Raw genomic sequence first — 10,931 nt, 5'->3', positions numbered from 1 at the left:
AAATGTAGGAGTAGCTCACTCCGTAGCTACGCGGAGCCCACGTATACAGAGTTTTTCAAACGAATTTTGTAGATTGAGTTAAATTGACTGCACATCATAAATTTAAGATTTCTTTTTTAATGTATTTCACGAGGCTAATACATTTAATTGTCCAGATAATATTGTGAACTAAATTTTAAATTAAACTTTTTGACTATGGAAATTACCACGGCGGCGAGGCCGCCCCAGAACCCCCCGCACCAGCCGCCACTGCTTAAAAGGTGGACATTCATTAACTTGTATGATCTCAAGTCAATCAGTAGCGGAGAAACTGGGATCTATTGCCACTGAAATCCTTAGGGCTTCAATATCACTGACTATTTTAGAAATTAGTATTAAGATTAGAATTTAATGTTTAATTGTATTTCAAATAAAGAGATTAATTTATCTTAAAAACAAGCCATATCCGATTTGTTATCTTTTTAAACTAAAATCAGCTCTCCACACAGTTAAATAAGCCGAACTCTACTGGCTACAAGTACGATTCAAATCGTATCATCATCATCATCATCATCATAACTCATCATCATAAAGTAATTGCATAGAAATTTTTAATATCTAAGTGGTGTTGCTCACAGTAAAAAATTTCTTCGTCAGTGATTTTTTTAAATTCTTTCACTGTTCTTAAAATTATATATCTAACAAGAAATGCATAGATTTAAATGAGACGAGTAGATTTACAGTTACTTCCGATTTATTCAACTATGTGATAATATTATTTTAGATCAATAAAATATCTTCAAAATAGCTTCTTTTTTGTTTAAAACAGAAGATATTATGTTTCTTGAAAAAACCATTAGATTCCCAAAATACTGACTGGCGTTATGGAGTTTTCTGTGACAGTGTCTGTCAATATCTCCCTCATGGGTTGACATAATTGTAGTAGAAATTTTGCTAATTTTTACCTTTGCTAAGTGTAACCGCTAACCCATGTTTTACCACTCTACATCAAACATCTATAATATCACATTTTTCTAACTTTAAAACTCTGTCTCTCGAAAAATTTCTGCTGAAGTGACTTCCACTACAAGTAAGGAATTGCAACAATTCAATATGTATTTTTACAACTACATAGTCGATTAAATAATGGACTTAAAGTCACATTGTCGTTGTAGTGGACTGTAATTTTTCTTACGGCTGTTTCTAAAATGTCTAAATAGGATACCAATATAACAATATTGATTAACAAATCTACTTTCAGTGTGATTAATTGACCTTTAGATCCTTCTTTAATCGACCATAGACGACAGTAATACAATTACAAGATACCAACTTAATTATCTTACACTTTTTTCATGATAGTCGTAGTACTAAATATTGCCAGTTTTTTTATTTAACGTTATAAACATGTAAGAGTTTATAATATTAGGTATAAAATATGTTACCATCAAATATTAAAGTTCGATTGCTATTACTTCATATGTAGAATACAACTAATAGTTGGGGGGCCCTAATAATATCCGTAATTTGATGTTTTTTTTTTAAATAATCAATTTCTTCAGAAAGATTTACATGACATCCTGAAGCATAATCGTATTTTTTTTAAACTGAACTTCTGAAATTCTGATATTTAACATTTTCTGGAGTAAGACTAATCTAAAGTACAAATCGGCCTTCTGGAATTAAATTTGTTATATTAAATTGAGGTTAATTTTCCCTCTTTTTATAATAATGGATTTAAAAAAATCATTATTGACTAGACCAAAACAACGTCTATTATAAAATAAAAGCGTATTGTAAACAACTGAATGAAACTTCAATGTTAAAAGATTTGAAAAGCCTTTTGTGCTGATAGCCACGAAGCACTCTTACCTCCACAAAGCACTATTTGCTAGTAAAAGCCAAATCCTGTTATATCTAGGGAGACTCACTTGCATCCCCCAAGTATGTTTTGCTAATTGTGTTTAAGTTGGTAAACGTAGCCACAAAAGCAAATACGCCGTGCTTAGACAACTTGGTTACAGTTATTCTACTTAATTAGTACAAAATATTTAAATACTGTGTTCCGTTGTATTTGTTTCGTTGAAATATCCTTATCTAAATAAAATAGATATGGAAAGAACTTTTGATTAAAGAAAAACATATTCACCAGAATAATAAAAAAATGTACTTATGCCATTGTTAGATGCTAGAAGGAAAATAGAAAATTTCTGAAATTTTTCTATTCATTCTGTAAATTTTGATCTGTGTTGGATACAAATTCTCAAAGATACAGCGAATAATAACCAGATTGTCCCTTACAACTTAATGTTTTGTAATTTTTTATTTGTCTGTATGTTGACTGCAGCGTTTGTGATAAATTTAATGTAATGGTTTATATTTTTAAAAATAATTATTATTAAATATTAGATACTTGTAAAGTGGGTATACCATATTAGTATTGACTTTACATTGTTATGGTGAAAACTAGAATGATAAATGGTGGTTTCACTTTGATATTTCCTTGATTGCTTTATATGACTCTTGTGGTACGCATTGCCTTTCTATATTTTAACAAGTTTTAAACCTAATAGCAGCTATATTTTATCAGTTGAAATTTGGAATCTGGAAACTATCTACTGCTCAAAACAAATGAATTTAAATATTAAAAATAAGTCAGTGTACAAGGCATTCCGAAAATGAATGTGTATCGTCTTTGGTTTTTGAAATATGTGTAAGTGTGAAATGGAAACACAGACAAATATCTCCTATCTATATCTCTAACATTCGAAAACGTTCTATACGCGATATGTATACTTACCAATTGTCTACATATCAATCGCTTACTAAAATAGTTGATAGTTATAATCGTACATTCGGATAGATTTCCGTTTTCCTTAACTTGTTTTTGTTTGTCTATTCCCGAGAGAACATCCCATACCGAATAGCATTCACTTGTTGAATAGTCCAAATGATGTGCCATTTGTGTAACCGTGTTTCTAATACATTAATATGCACCAACCACACGATATGGCATTTGCTTACTGTTGACAAATATAGATAAACCAGCTAATCTAAACATATATTCGCGTTCTCGACAATTCTGTCGTCCATATCATACTGTATTTGGTTGTGTTTGAAATATTTTGCAAGTGACCATATCATGTAGAACCGGCTTTAATGAAGCTATTTGTCTCCATACTAAATTGACATTTACTTTTATTTTTGTTTTTTATTCAGATTTCCGTGTAAATGTACTCAAAAAATGCCCTTTTATTTTTCTTGCATAGCTCTATTTCGGAACAATTCTACTTTTGTATTTTGGTAACTAATAAAGAGATGTTATATTCTGGTATTGTTGTGATCAGTGGCGGCCCGTGGGTTTGAATACAGGGAGGGCGCATTTTGAAAAGAGGAAGTACATGAGTTATGGGGGGCGGGAGCCCCCCGCTTAGCGCCGCAGGCGAAAGTTTTTAAGGAATTTGAAGGTCATTGTGTTTTGAAAGTACCCCAAAATGAATACTGTCAGTGTGCACAGTAGGTACTTAGATACAATGCAAGAAGTAAAATTCCAACGTGTGGGGGCTGAAGTGGATAATCGATCAACCAACCCAGTTAAAATATAATTATGTAGATTACTGTAATAGTTCATTTTGTATAGTTTTTGAAGTTCCTTTAAAAACATGGGCATCACTAAGATGTTTATCTAAAACGGGATCAATTTTTGCACTATAGTCTATTAGTTCTAAAAATACCCCTTTGTTTACCGAGTCACTTTTTTCATTATGTCCACGGAGAGGAGGTTACATGTACCACATAGTTTTAAGATATCTATAATTTTCGAAAGAAGCAATCGATTTTTCTTAACTGTTTCGTTATGACTATTTACTATTTATTTGTTCTGCATAAGCACTATTTAAACAAGAAGCAATATTTACTCTTCCTAAAAGTAAAAAACTCACCGAATTATTTTTGAGTTTAGGAGAATTTCATGTTTCTTAATTTTGTCTGGTAAATGCTTCAAGTCAGAAACTCCAGATTTCGTCCAGTTTTCTTCGCCTCCTCCAAACAATAAACATACAAAACAAAAAAATCTATTTGTTTCGTCACAACCACAGGATCTTATCATAAATGTTTTTATCAAATTTGTGTATAAAAGCCGGCCTACTTTTGCACTCTTTCTGCACCTGAACTAAATTCAATACTGGCGTTGGACGTCCATTATTTTTCAATTCGACTTTTTCCTCTAAACTTAAATTACTAATAAGAAGTTTTTTTATTTCACAAACCCTCATTTTAAACTTAAACTTATAAAATATAATGTCTTAAAAAGCGCCTAAGCAAAAACAAAATACGTATAACCACACTTCAGTGATACGGGTTACTGCCTCATGGAGCCCAAAATAAAGTGCGCGAGACTATCGTCGCCTATCCCCTCCACATGCCAATTTGTCCAATCATATGTAAAAATATGCTTGAACGATGGACTCAAGATTTCACAGTCCGCGATGGAGTGGGGATTGCGCGCGCGGTCAAACATAACTCTTTGGTACGGTCATAGATGGCAGATGGCATTAATCTGAGCTACGTTCACGGAGTACATGCACTTTATGCAACCAACCTAACATCCAAGAGATATTGAATGCATGCTATTTAGATTTCTTATTGATTTAAATAAATACATTATTTTAAGTTTATAGTTTGAAAATATCTGGGGGGAGGCGGAGTCCCAGAGTCCTCCTTCACGAGCCGCCACTGGTTGTGATGCACCAAAATTTTCATGGTAAAATATCTATTTTGGTATCATATAATTCCTACATTTTACAGTATTATGTATCAAAATTTCTATTAAAAATGTATATTTTGTTATTAGCTCTGACATGTTTTACTCCATTTTAAAAATATTAAGCTACTTCAAACAAATTCGCAAATTTTGTTTAAAAATCTAATCAAATGAAGTCAATGTTCTTCGATAGCAGTTAGGAGTCTCGTCTTTATTTTATCTACATTCCTGGTATAGAAAAATACTGTTTAATTTCATTTATAGTTTTTAGAAAAAAAAATTTTGAATTTCTTTGAATTTGCTTTAAAATAGAGTAACAAATATTATCCGTCATTCGTATATGAAAGTAGATAAATAAATTTTAAACTTAAAAAGAAAATAAATGATTTCTAAATCAAAAGTGGAAAAGTTTTCAATACTCATAGTATGGTATTTTATGTTGATGCTTTCATCTATCCCTTACTTTAAAATTTCAAAGAAAGCAAAATTTAATTTATTAAAAACAAATCCTGTCTGTTCCTTGTGACGTAATAATTCTTCCTTTTAACTTTTTTACACTAGTACCTAAAACTACTAAAAAAGATGTATAAGATATACCACAAATAGTAAAGTATTAATGAAAAATGTTCATACATAATTTCCATAACAATTATCCCTTGATGAAACAAAGGCAACAATTTTTTTAAGGTTTTGATTCTAAATACGGTTACTTGTTCCTTATATTTTCCTGCTAAAACTGTTAAATAAAATCACAGATAAAAATGTTACAAAGGTATTGCGCCATATCTAACATTTCCTTAAGAAGGAAGTTAAATAAATTCCAATTATACCTATTTTTACTCTTTATTTGAATTTCAAATTTAGAAGCCAAGATATAGATATTCTCGTAACATACCTCATGCAAAATTGCTTATGAATAATAATTAAAAAAAAATCACTCATAATCTTTTTAAATTAGTTAGTTAAATATTTGCGTGTACAGTAATTATATATCCCAATGGGTTTGTATATAAAAAAATCACCACTGGAAATAAATACCAAAAAGTTGTGAAATAATGTCATATCCGTACCTGAGATATAATGATATAAACTATTAAAACTTTGGGCGCTGCTATCGCAGATATGCCCACATTTAATTAAATTCTGGCCGTTCGTGTACGTATCGCAGTAAATAATGGACTAACTTTGTTCCAGAAACAACGACGAGAGTTGGGTTTGAAGCGCTTCTGGTCAGCTGTGAAGTCTTCCAACAGCAGTTCGAGCTCACAATGTGATCATGGACCGGGAGAGGAGTCACCTGTTGATGAATCCAAGCCTGGACCGCACTGCTCACTTCCGCTGTTGCAGGTATTCCACCTCACTTGTCTCGCATTCGTCGTCGCGGTGTGGAAAATGCGTAGAATTAAACTTTTGTGAACAGGGTCGGCTTAAAGGGTGAAACAATGAAGCAGTTGCTTCAGGCAATATTTTTGTAAAAATGTAAAAGTATTTAGTAGCTTTACAGGGTGTTCCATTTCGCGTGGGCTCTACATAACTTTGTTATTTTAAATGGAATTTATTTTAATTCTTTGGTTAATATTAGGTAGAATTTATTAAATGTACATGGTGTTTAAAACTTACCGTTTTCGAGATAATCAGTTGTTTTTGAAAATAATCACGATTTCAGCTCTCTAAATGAGGCTAGATAGCGTCTAAATCGTAAGAGTTAGAAACCTGCAGTTTTCACAGTTCGTTTTGGCATGTGTACGTGTACGTTATTCAGACTCGGAAATACTGAGATCTACATTTAATGATGTTATGAGTTGAAAAACCTTTTTTCAAATGGAATGACCCATATTAATTATCATGGGTGAATGCAAAATTAAATGCCCTTTTGACTGATATAAGTTTGTCCATACTTATCTCTAGCAGTTTTCCAGAAAAATCATGTTTTTTTTTCTAAAATCCGAAAAAGTAGCTATGTAACAGCGTCAAGAAGGCCTTGCAATTGTATTAGTACGACGTCCATACATAGGATTTTACAAAAACACAGCACAGTGCATCCTTATTGCATTCAATTACACCAAAAGTTATTAAAAGTAGACTTTCAGTGGAGAGTTTTGTCAGTGGGCATTTAAGATTTTAAATCAAGATGATGATTTTTTTAAACGGGTCATGTTCTCCGATGAGGCTACTTTTCATAAAAATAGTTTCGTTAATAGTCATAATTGCCATTATTTTTTTATGACTCACCAATTCCAGACTCATAGTCAACGATGGTCTTTGAACGTGTGGGGAGCAATTTTGGGAACCCATGTCACTGGACGATTCTTTTTTGACCAACATCTAACTGGAGCAGTTTATTTAAACTTTTTAACAAACACTAGAAGATTTGTTAGGCCACATTTCTTTAGCTATACCTCGAAGAATGTGGATGCAACATGATGGTGCTCCAACTCACAATACCGCTGCGGTTCGTCAGTTTTTACACGAAACTTTTGTCAACAGATGGATTGGGTCCGGTGGACCAGTGAGTTGTCCCTCAGGGTGTCCAGATATGACAAGTTACGACCTTCTTTTTATGGGGATTTATAAAAAGCACCACCAAATATCACGGCAGATATGTGGCAGCGCATTACAGTACCAATTCAAGAAATTACGCCAGAGATGCTGACCAATGTTGAACAGTCTTTTAAAAAACGAATTCGTTTGTGTATTAATCAAAATGGAGGACACTTGGAGCAATTGATGTAAATCAGCGGTCTAAATATTCCTCTCCTTATTGTGTTCCGAGTTTCAGTTTGTTTCGTTTTGCGTTTTGTTTTAGTTGTTGTTAGTGGTTTACATTAGTTTGTAAAACCACTTTTTAAACAAGTCAATAAATATTGACACTGTCAGTCCCAGGCCTGATAAAATGTGAGAGAAAAGTGGTTTTGCAAGGCCTTCTTGATGCTGTCACATAGGCTACTTTTTCGGACTGCTGTTACTGTTAAAGATAAGTATGAATAATCTTATACCAGTCGAAAGTGCGTTCAATTTTGCATTTACCCATGACAATTAATATGGGTCATTTCATTTGAAAAAAAAAAGTTTTTCAACTCGTAAGATTATTATGTAGGTCTCAGTATTTTCAAGTCTGAATAACGTAGGTACACGTTTTGCTCACAGATGACAAGATAGAGTAAGTCATGCCAAAACGAACTGTGAAAACTGCAGGTTTCTAACTCTTACGGTTTAGATACTATCTAGCTTCATTTAGAGAGCTGACAGTGATTTTTTTCAAAAACAACTGAATATCTCCAAAACGGAAAGTTTTAAACACCATATATAACAAGCGTTCAAATAAAAACGTGGTCGAAGTTGGCTCTGACACATTGGACGTAGGGAGTAGCTTATAGCGACCAACTTAACCTCATTTCTCAACGAGCTGTATAGCAGCTGTCAGTTTCAATAACGTTAATGACTATATAACTTTATTTTAAAGAATAATCGTGATAACAATAACAAACAATTAAAGGAGCTGCGGAAAGTGTCCCCCTCCTTGTTATAACAATAAATTAAAGCAGCTGCTGAAAGTGTCCCCCTCCTTGTTCCAAGCACTTTTCACACCTGTTCCTCAAAAAATTAAAGACATTTTCTAAGTTGCGTCCATTTCTAAAGTAGGACTCTATGATAAACACTTTTTGTTCTTGAGAAAACACCATTTTAAACGCTTTTTAAAACGAAAATATTCAAATTGATAGCGGCGATATAGCGCTTTGACAGATGACGTTTAAGTTCATTTGCCCTACGCCCTACGCTCAAATTTTCAGAACCAACTTGACCACGTTTTTATTTGAAGGCTCGTTATTTAATAAACTCTACCTAATATTAACCAAGGAATTCAAGAAAGCAATAATATACAGGGTGTAAAACTAAAAATATTTTCCTCACATGGCTCTCATGATTCCAGACAACTTTTATTAAAACCATTTGTTTAATAAATTTTACACTTGCAGAGTTACAGAAGAATCACTCTTAGGTGGAACACTCTGTATAAAATAGTATTTAGTAGCTTTACAGGGTGTTCCATTTCGCGTGGNTCAATCTTGCGTCCATTTCTAAAGTAGGACTCTATGATAAACACTTTTTGTTCTTGAGAAAACACCATTTTAAACGCTTTTTAAAACGAATATATTCAAATTGATAGCGGCGATATAGCGCTTTGACAGATGACGTTTAAGTTCATTTGCTATACTCTACGCCCTACGCTCAAATTTTCAGAACCAACTTGACCACGTTTTTATTTGAACGATCGTTATTTAATAAACTCTACCTAATATTAACCAAGGAATTCAAGAACGCAATAATATACAGGGTGTAAAACTAAAAATATTTTCCTCACATGGATATCTAATAAAAGTATGTATACTCCTTATATAAATTTAATGAAATTTTCGAATAGTGAATATCGCATTTTAATTTTAAAACATTATTTTACATAGTATGTTTCAATGAATATCTGATCCTTTGTAGCTTTGTGCAAAGGTTTTCGAAGACTTCCCTATTTAAGATTTTCTATGTGCCGAAGTTATTATTTAATCTCAAAATGTGACTTGAGACTTCTTTTTCAATCTTACTGACTAAAAATTTCTAGTAATTTTATATTTCGTTTGCTCGTTGTTCGAGAGTCATATTATTTAATTTATTAAACTGCAATAGTCTCAATTCGTTTCATTTACAGTGTTACATTTGTTTACTAACTTTTCTTACAATACTGAAACTATCGCATTTGGGATATACTGATAAACGTGACTCCCGTCCATTAGAGTAGAAAATATGCAAGGATTGGTTTCGTACGATTTGTGTGAAAGCACTATCTGTAAGCGTGCCAAATATTCTCGGTTTATCTGAAAGTAGGTTAGGATTTCCGTTGCCAACAGACGAAATTTCTGCTCTAACAATAAGTTAGATAGTGATATTCTAAAAAGATGGAAGTGGAATACTTTGTTTCACAGTGCGTTGGATTTTAAATGAATTTTGCGTTTATCACATAAGAAAATGTAGTTATATGTGTTAAATATTACTTGAATGAAAAAACTATTTATCCATGAGGTTATTGCAAGCGATATTTTATTTGGCCTGTCTTGCACCTTGTAACATTTTTACCGACCAAGTACTGTGTTTATACTAAATATTTCTTAACTCCCATTTCTGTTTAGTATATTATTTTAGAAACACCCTACGTATGCCATTATATATGTCATGATATATCGAGATATTTGTATTTGTATACGTATTCAATTTCTCATCTGGAATTACTGACAAGAGGAAAATATTTCAAAACATAGTTCTTATAAAGTGCTTTTTAAAATACAGCTCCCACAGCTGTAATTTATCATACTGGAAATCATTTAGAACTCCAACATTTTAAAATCGCAATAAAAAATTTGTCCTTGACCCGTTTTTTTTTTATTGGCACTCGAACGAGAAGGGAAAGAAGTACAATGAAGTACAAACGACTAAAATATAAAGCAGAGCAATAACCAACCCTAATAATATACCCTGAGAAGCTATCCTAACTTTTCCTAAACCAAGATTCCCTTCCCTTATTGACTTCCGTGAAAATTTCTTCTATTCCATAACGCTTTTGTTGAGATTTGTTGGTAGCCCTGAAGTTATTTAAATATTTACAATTTTTAGCGTGCAAGGGTAGCATAAAAAATAAAAACGCATGCATAGAAACTGCGAAATTAGTTATGCATGTGTATTATGCGTGATAAGTTTTTTTAATGCATCAGACAAAGAATTACCTTTTTCAAACTGCGTAGGTAAAAAGTATGCTTTACTACGAGTACAATAAGTATAAAACGCACGCAAATTAATGCTATGTCATTTTGATATACCTACAATGTGCATTTCTAGGTAAACAGGACCTTAAAAATAATAACGACAAAAAGTTTTTTTGACAAAACCGATTTATTTTATTCAAAATAGTTTCCAATAGCGGCATTTGTGATGATTTACTGTCCCGTTCAAGAAAAAACTGCTTTCATCGGAAAAACAGATGTTAAAAAGGAACTGTGGATCGTTCCCTGCTCGCTCACTCATTGTTTCGCAAAATTGCAAACGGCGGTCATAATCATCCTCATGAAGTTCCTAGACTAAATGTATTTTGTATGGATGGAATTTATTCTTCTTCAAAATAGTTTGTATGCTAGTTCGATTGATC

The sequence above is a fragment of the Anoplophora glabripennis genome, unplaced genomic scaffold (genome assembly GCF_000390285.2).
Source record: "Anoplophora glabripennis isolate ALB-LARVAE unplaced genomic scaffold, Agla_2.0 scaffold618, whole genome shotgun sequence".
NCBI classification, from domain to species: Eukaryota; Metazoa; Arthropoda; class Insecta; order Coleoptera; family Cerambycidae; genus Anoplophora; species Anoplophora glabripennis.
This window is presented reverse-complemented; position numbering follows the sequence as displayed.